The following is a 7,073-nucleotide window of genomic DNA, read 5'->3' on the forward strand; positions in this document are numbered from 1 at the left end:
CCACTGACCTACTATACTCTATGGAGAGTGGCAAGCAAAGTGCTCCTGCACACTCTTTCAATACCCATGGTGAAATTCCGTCTGGCCCAACAGCTTTTCTCACATCCAGCTCCAATAGGTGCTTCTTGACCCCATCTCTTGTAATTTCGACCACCACCACCAGCTATGTGGTGGTGGTGGTGTTTCTGAGGAGAATTATCCCATTTGGTTTCGTGTTTTAAGGAAGAAGGGTTACTTCCTTCATCCTGGGTGGAAGAGGGTGGGGACAGTGGGCCAGTCTTGTTTTTATTAAATAAATATTTTTCAGCAACAACCGGTGGTACCAGACAATATTCTTTCACCATTTTTCTCTCGTTTCTTATTTTACTTAATTAGGGAGGAAATTAATGATACAGCCAAAGGTAGCAGGACAGCCAATATAGCTCCACCTCGCCTAGAGGTTAGGATGTTTCTTTTTGTACAGAGTTTTTTTTTTTTTACGTGCTACAGAACGAATGTCATTCTGATACCTCTGTAACCCTTTAATTATCTGCGGTTGAACTGGAATGTTTCATTTCAGAAAATTTGCAAAAATTTCACAGATTGAATCAATTTCCTGTCGTTTTAAAGCCTTGATTAGTTTATTTTGCTTCTTGGGTGATAAATCTATATAAATAAAATTGGAAATGTTCGTTTGTTCAAAATTGCTAATCTCCGAAAGTTCTTCACCAATTGCCTCAAAATTTTCACACAACGTTCCCCTCGCATCCGAGAAGGTTTTTATATACATACTATATAGATGTCACGTCTGTGACAGGAAAAAACATGTTTTTTTTAAAAGCTGTGTTTTTTGGGTGTTTTTCATGTGTGGGAAATCTTCGAAACCTCTTTACTGATTGCTTTGAAATTTGGCACAACATTGCATTCGAATAGGTGAGTGTTTTTAAATACTTATTATATATATGCCTCACCTGTGACAGGAAAAAAATATTCTTTTTTTGAAAAACAGCGCCATCTGTAGGACGTAAGAGCAACACACACTGTAATCTCCGATAGTTCTTCACCGATTGCCTTGAAATTTTGACATAACGTTCCATTCAAATACAGGCATACTTTTATATTCCTACTATATAGATGCCACACTTGTGACAGGTAAAAACATCCGTGTTTTGAAAAACAGCGCCATCTGTTGCACATAAGAGCAACACACGATATACAAAATATGTTACGATTCCATTTCAGTGTTTCCGATTGCATTGATAAATTGAATTTTCATAGATTTTGATTTATTTTCTTTTTGATTTTATTATTTTGTGTGACGTTGCATTAGAATTGAGCTGTGTTGTTTACCATACCGTTCATTTTGTGGGTATAGCTTATTTTTTCTTTTTTCATTGTTTTTCATTCGTTTTTTAACTGTTTTTCTTATTCTTCAGTGCAATTGGTGGTAAAATTGAGCTGTGTCGATTGATCTGCGTTTAAATTGAAATATTTCGTTAGTATTTTTTGTTTTTGTTTTGAAAACAAGAAAATGGATAACACATTTATTTTACAGCTGCAAATGTACAACAAACAGCTATGAATCCACCGGCTGCAACGTTAACTGCTTTCTTCACGTTATGTCAAAATAACGAGTTTGCGAAATCACTGCTGTGTTCGGAAGTGCATACATATTACACATGGAATGTCAGTAGAAAATCATTTGAACGACGCAAACGAGGAGAGCGAGTCGACAGACAACCTGGTATATTTAAATAAACTACGATAGGCAGACTGCACACCGTGCAGTGGTCTACTAACCACCCAATCAAGGTAAATGCTTCTTTCTTCGCATGCTGTTGGTAAATGTGCCCGGTCCAACGTCTTTCGAGTCACTGAGATTTGTCAACAGCATAACACATGCCACTTTCCGTAGTGAATGTCAAGCTCGGAATTTATTGGAGAACGACCGACACTGGGATGTATGCATTAATGACTCGTCCAACACGTCACATCCAAATCAAATTTATGCATTGTTTGCAGTCATATTGGCCATCTGCTCTCCTTCATCTCCAACAGAGTTATGGGAGAAATATAAATCGCACATGGCTGAAGATTTTATCCGTCGAATATGAAGGAAAATTCAAATATAAACATGGATTTCACAGCAGAAATATACAACGAAGCGTTGATAACGATTGAAGATTTGTGCTTAGAATTCGCGAACAAACTTCTAATTAATTTGGAAATGCCATCACCGAATCAATCTGCTGCTGCTTCGTTGGACGTAGAATTGCGTCGTGAACAAAATTACAACATGAGTGATCTGTTGTCGTATGTGCAATCAAATATTCCTAAGCTAACGCTTGAGCGAAAAGGCATTTACAATCAAATAATTCAAACTGTCAATAACGGATTTGGAAAAATCTTCTTAGATGCAGTTGAGGTACAAGGGACAGAGACACCAAGGTATTTGAAAGAAGAGACATAGTCTATTGGTATGTTACCTATCTTAAGTTTTTGTGGTCCACTTTTGCGGTTGCCAATTTGTCTGTTAATTACCTTAGTTTTAGCAGCGTTGATTACAAGACCAAGGCTCTCACAAGGTGTATGTATACAATTTAAGACTGTTTGCATTTCGTGGTGGGTTTTTCAACAGTGTAGAGACAGGCTTAGGGCTCTCAGAACTATAGTGAGGTACAGCCCTAAGTACGGTGTTAATATTAGAATAGCAAAAATGATGTATTTAGCATATATAAGGTCTCTGATAGACTATCATGCACCAGTTTTGGTCTTGCAAAATGGCAAAAGTATCGATAGACTGAAAAAATGCAAAATGAAGCACTCAGAATTATACTTGGCTGTCCTATAACTACTAAAGTTCTCAACTTGCGGAAAGAATTAAATATACTTAGCATTCGAGACAGAATATTTGAAATTAATCTTATGATGGGACTAAAGCTTCTGCATGATAACAAAAACAACATTGTGTCAGTTGAACTATTAGAACACATACGAAATGGAACCAGCGAGTCTAAATGGATTCAAAGAACAGCCACTCATATTAAAATGATGGGACTGCACGATGTACTCACCTAATTGTGCTTGCGGGGGTTGAGCTTTGGCTCTTTGGTCCCGCCTCTCAACTGTCAATCAACTGGTACATACACCTGGTACTGTATAATCAACTGGTACATGTATATACAGATGAAAGAGTACAGCATTTCCTTCCACCCTGGCAGATAGTACCTTTTGACATCCTGACCCCGGCATACCCCACGAAGAAACTAATTACAAACCCTGAGTCTAGCCCTAGCTTCGGTAGGGGAAGGACGTGGTGAATCGGCGCTCCGGCTGTTGGTGGTGTTTACCAATTTGGCCGGTTGAGGGCGGGTGTGTCTCTGCCTGCCTGTGCTGACGTGGAGTTAACGATAGGGGTCCCCCTCCCCCATGTACTGCGGGCTCAGTCAGTGGGCCTCGAATTTTCCGGCCGGGCTGGGTACCCAGAGATAGCGCTGGTGTGTGAATTGCTTCATGTCCCTGTGATGAACATTTATGGGGTCGAGCTAGTGACAGCTCGTCGAGCGATATTAAAGTTTACCGAGGAATTGGCGTATCGCGAGTTTCTCCATCGTTAACAGGGGCGGACATTGCCCCTGCCGGATGGTGCGGGCACTGTGTCACTATCTGATCGGAGTGGTGCCCTCACGTACGTCAGTGTGCATGGGGCTCCGTTGGAGTTTCCAGAGAGTCTGCTACGGCGGTACTTCGGCCGGTATGGCGCAGTGGTTAGTGTGCGGGTGAACGTGTTGTCTTCCAGTCCACTTAAGGGTGTGAGGACCAACATTCGCACCCTGGGCATGAGGCTCTGGGAAGATATTCCGTCCTATGTGCGGCTTATGGGCTACAACGTTCGGGTGTTTTACGCCCGCCAGCCTTGGACGTGTTATCGTTGTGGCCTCTTGGGCCATCAGGCTGCTGACTGTTCTGCGCCTGCCGTTGCACCCGTGAACCTCTTCAGTGAGGAGGATTTTCCACCGCTTCCTGTGGAGGAGGATTCAGTGGATGTGGACGTCTCTTCAGCCGCGGATGTGCCCCGTGTATCACCTGTTGCGCCGCCTGGTGCGCCCCCTGTTGTTGTCGCCTCTCCTCAAGAGGTTGTGGCGTCGCAGGGTGATCGTCCTGCTCCGACTAGTGTCCCTGGGGTTCTTCAGACTGCCTGCTGCTCGATTCCCCCGTCTTCCAGTTCGTCCTCTGCTGCGCCTGACCCTGTCCCTGCACCCTTGCCAGCTGTTCCGGCTTTGCTGGGTGATGGGGTGGATCCGGCGCTTCCTCCTGTGCCTGGCGTGGTGCCCTATGTGGTTGAGGATGCTGCTGTTCTGCGACGTGCGTCGGTTCGCCCAGCTTGTGTTTCGTGTGTCTCTGAGTCGGCCTCCGGGTCTGATGATGTGCGGCCAGAGCCTAAGCGTTCCCGGCTTTCGTCTTCAGCTTGGGCTGACGTTGGCGATTTCGACGCTTGTGGATCTGCCGGCGACGGAGGGGTGGCTCCGGTTGCGTTGCAGACTATGGTGGTGGCGGAGGTGCATTTGCCTGAGGGTGCCAGTGACGGTGTTTCGGCCTCCACTTCAGATTTGGTGTCTGCGGTTCCTGCTTCGGGTGCGTCGCCTGCCTCGGATGGCTCCGGTTCTTCGTGGGGGGTGGTTCCCCCTGCTGAGGTTTGCGGTGAGCGGGGTGGCCTGGTGATGGTGTTGAAAAAGACTGCTCGCTCTGGGGGTTCTGTAACCCCTTCCTCGGTCCCCGTTTCATCGACTGCGGTCTCGACGCCTCTTCCGTCTCCAGCCATCTCTTCAGTGTCTCCTGCGGTCTCGGTTGGGACGTTACCATCTCGTTGCTTGTCCCCTGCTCCTGTGCGTACGGCGACGCGGCCGTCCCGACAGCCCTCGTACGCTTCATCGGTGTCGTCTGCTACCTCGAAGGACGTGGTTTGCGCTCCCCAGCCTCGTTATGCGACTTGCGTCGGTGACCTTCAGGAGTGGCCGTTTCCACCTGATCTGGAGGTTCCCGAGTTTATGCTGGGCCCACGGCGGCAGGGGGATGGCCCCCCCACCGACTTGGAGTATTTGATTTGGGAGGCCTATAAGCGACGGCATCCTTGGGATTCGTTCCCTGATAAATATCTTCCTGTCTCTGAGATATGTATTCCTCGCTCATGATTCCTTTGTGTATTGTGGTGCCTGGTTGTGGGGTGCGGGTCGGGTGTGTGTGTGTGTGGGGTGGGGCAGGTTTGTTTCCCGGTTCCTGCGTGCTCCGGTTTGTGGTTATGGGTTTGTGTGGCTTGTGTGTGTGTCCGGTTCCTGTGTGGTCCGGGGTTTGATTGGTGGGTGTCTGGTTGTGGATGTCGTGTGCTTATGTTGTGCTTTGTGGTTCTATGTTTTTATGTTGCTGCTTGTGCGCTTGTTTGTGTCGTGTTGAGTGCCCTTCAGGCTGTTGGCGTCACCCGGTCTGGGTTTATGCTTTTTATGCTTTATGATGGGAACATCAGATCACTTGATGTTCCCAATTTTCTGATGGGAATATCAGATCATATGAGAAGGCATCGGATGAGGGAGTGGGGAATGGTGGGGATGACGAGGGGACGGGGGAGTTTGGGATGGTGGGGACGAGGAGATAGGGGAAAGGAGAATGGTGGGGAGGACAAAGAAACAGGGAAGTGAGGCATGGTGGGAAGGAATAGGGGATGGTGGAGTGGGGAATGGTGGGGGAGGACGAGGGGACAATGGAGTGGGGAATGGTTGGGAGGCCTAGGAGACGGGTGAGGGGGGAATGGTGGGGAGTACTGTGGGACAGGGGAAGGTTGCTGTGGCTCAGCAACTCACATGTGTTGCTGAGCCACAGCAACGCGTGGCCGGGTACTGCTAGTTGTTTAATAAAAATAATAATTGGCAGTGTGTCTCTGTGAGAGAGTCCTGTAGAACTGTCATTTTTTGTTAAATTTGATGATGTCTTGAGCTTTAATCCAGCTATTGCTAGAATCAGGGTACCTTCTCCACTTGACGTAATATTCTCTGTGTCCTTTTGAGGTCCTCCTAGACTGTAATATCGTTATAGGGAAATAGTCTGGAAGGGAGGTTGGTATCAACTCTTGGCCGTAAAACATTCCACTGACTGCCTCGTTGCTTAAATCTTTGATTTTATAGGTTGGGATTGGTTGTGTTTTTTCAATATGTGACACTTGAAATATTTCCTCTGTATTTTGGGGCCAAAAGCCTTTATGAAATGTATTTCTACGCTTTGCCAGACGTACATGCTGTCCAACCTGCAGTTGTGGACTGATGGGGGTTATGGGGGGGGGGTCATTGTTTAAATACATGACCTTAAACTGCCTACGAATATCTTCAATGTTTTGTAACTTATGAATGACGTGTGGGGTATTTTTTAGTATTCTGTGGAAGGTGTGGTTGTAAACGTCCACGACTTTTGGGAGGATGTGAATGTATTTTAATGAATTAGCCTGGGTCATATAATGATACAGTTTATGTTTTAAAGTTTTGATGGCACGCTCCACTATGCTAGATTTCATTTCCGAAAACACACTATATAATTTAATATTTTTCTTATTAAAATAATTTTGAACTGACCTGTTGTAATATTCTCTGCCTCGGTCAGTGAATATTCGTCTTACACCGAGAAACTGAGGCGTTTCCTCTAACATTTTCTTTAGAGCAGCTAGCACATCACCCGAATTTTTTGTTTTTAAAGTTTGAGTCTGCATTAGGCGGGAATAAACATCAACACAAATCAAAATATATTTAACACCATTATTATATTTTTGTAAACTACAAAAGTCCCCTAGATCACAGGCAATTATGGTGTGGGGCTTAGGAGCCAATATTTTTCGCCGAGGAAATCTAACTAAATTTCTTTTATGTAAGGTATAAGATCGCTCACCACGAAGAAATTCCCTTACATATGCAATGGTGATGGTGGTGTCTTTAAGTCTGGCGGCATTATAAAGCTTTTGAATTGACCCTATGAAACCACCCAAGCTTGTAATGTTACTGTAGATGGAGGTAAGAATTGACCGTTTCTGTGGTGTTAGAGGCATTCTTTTTTCA

The sequence above is a fragment of the Procambarus clarkii genome, chromosome 36 (genome assembly GCF_040958095.1).
Source record: "Procambarus clarkii isolate CNS0578487 chromosome 36, FALCON_Pclarkii_2.0, whole genome shotgun sequence".
NCBI lineage: Eukaryota > Metazoa > Arthropoda > Malacostraca > Decapoda > Cambaridae > Procambarus > Procambarus clarkii.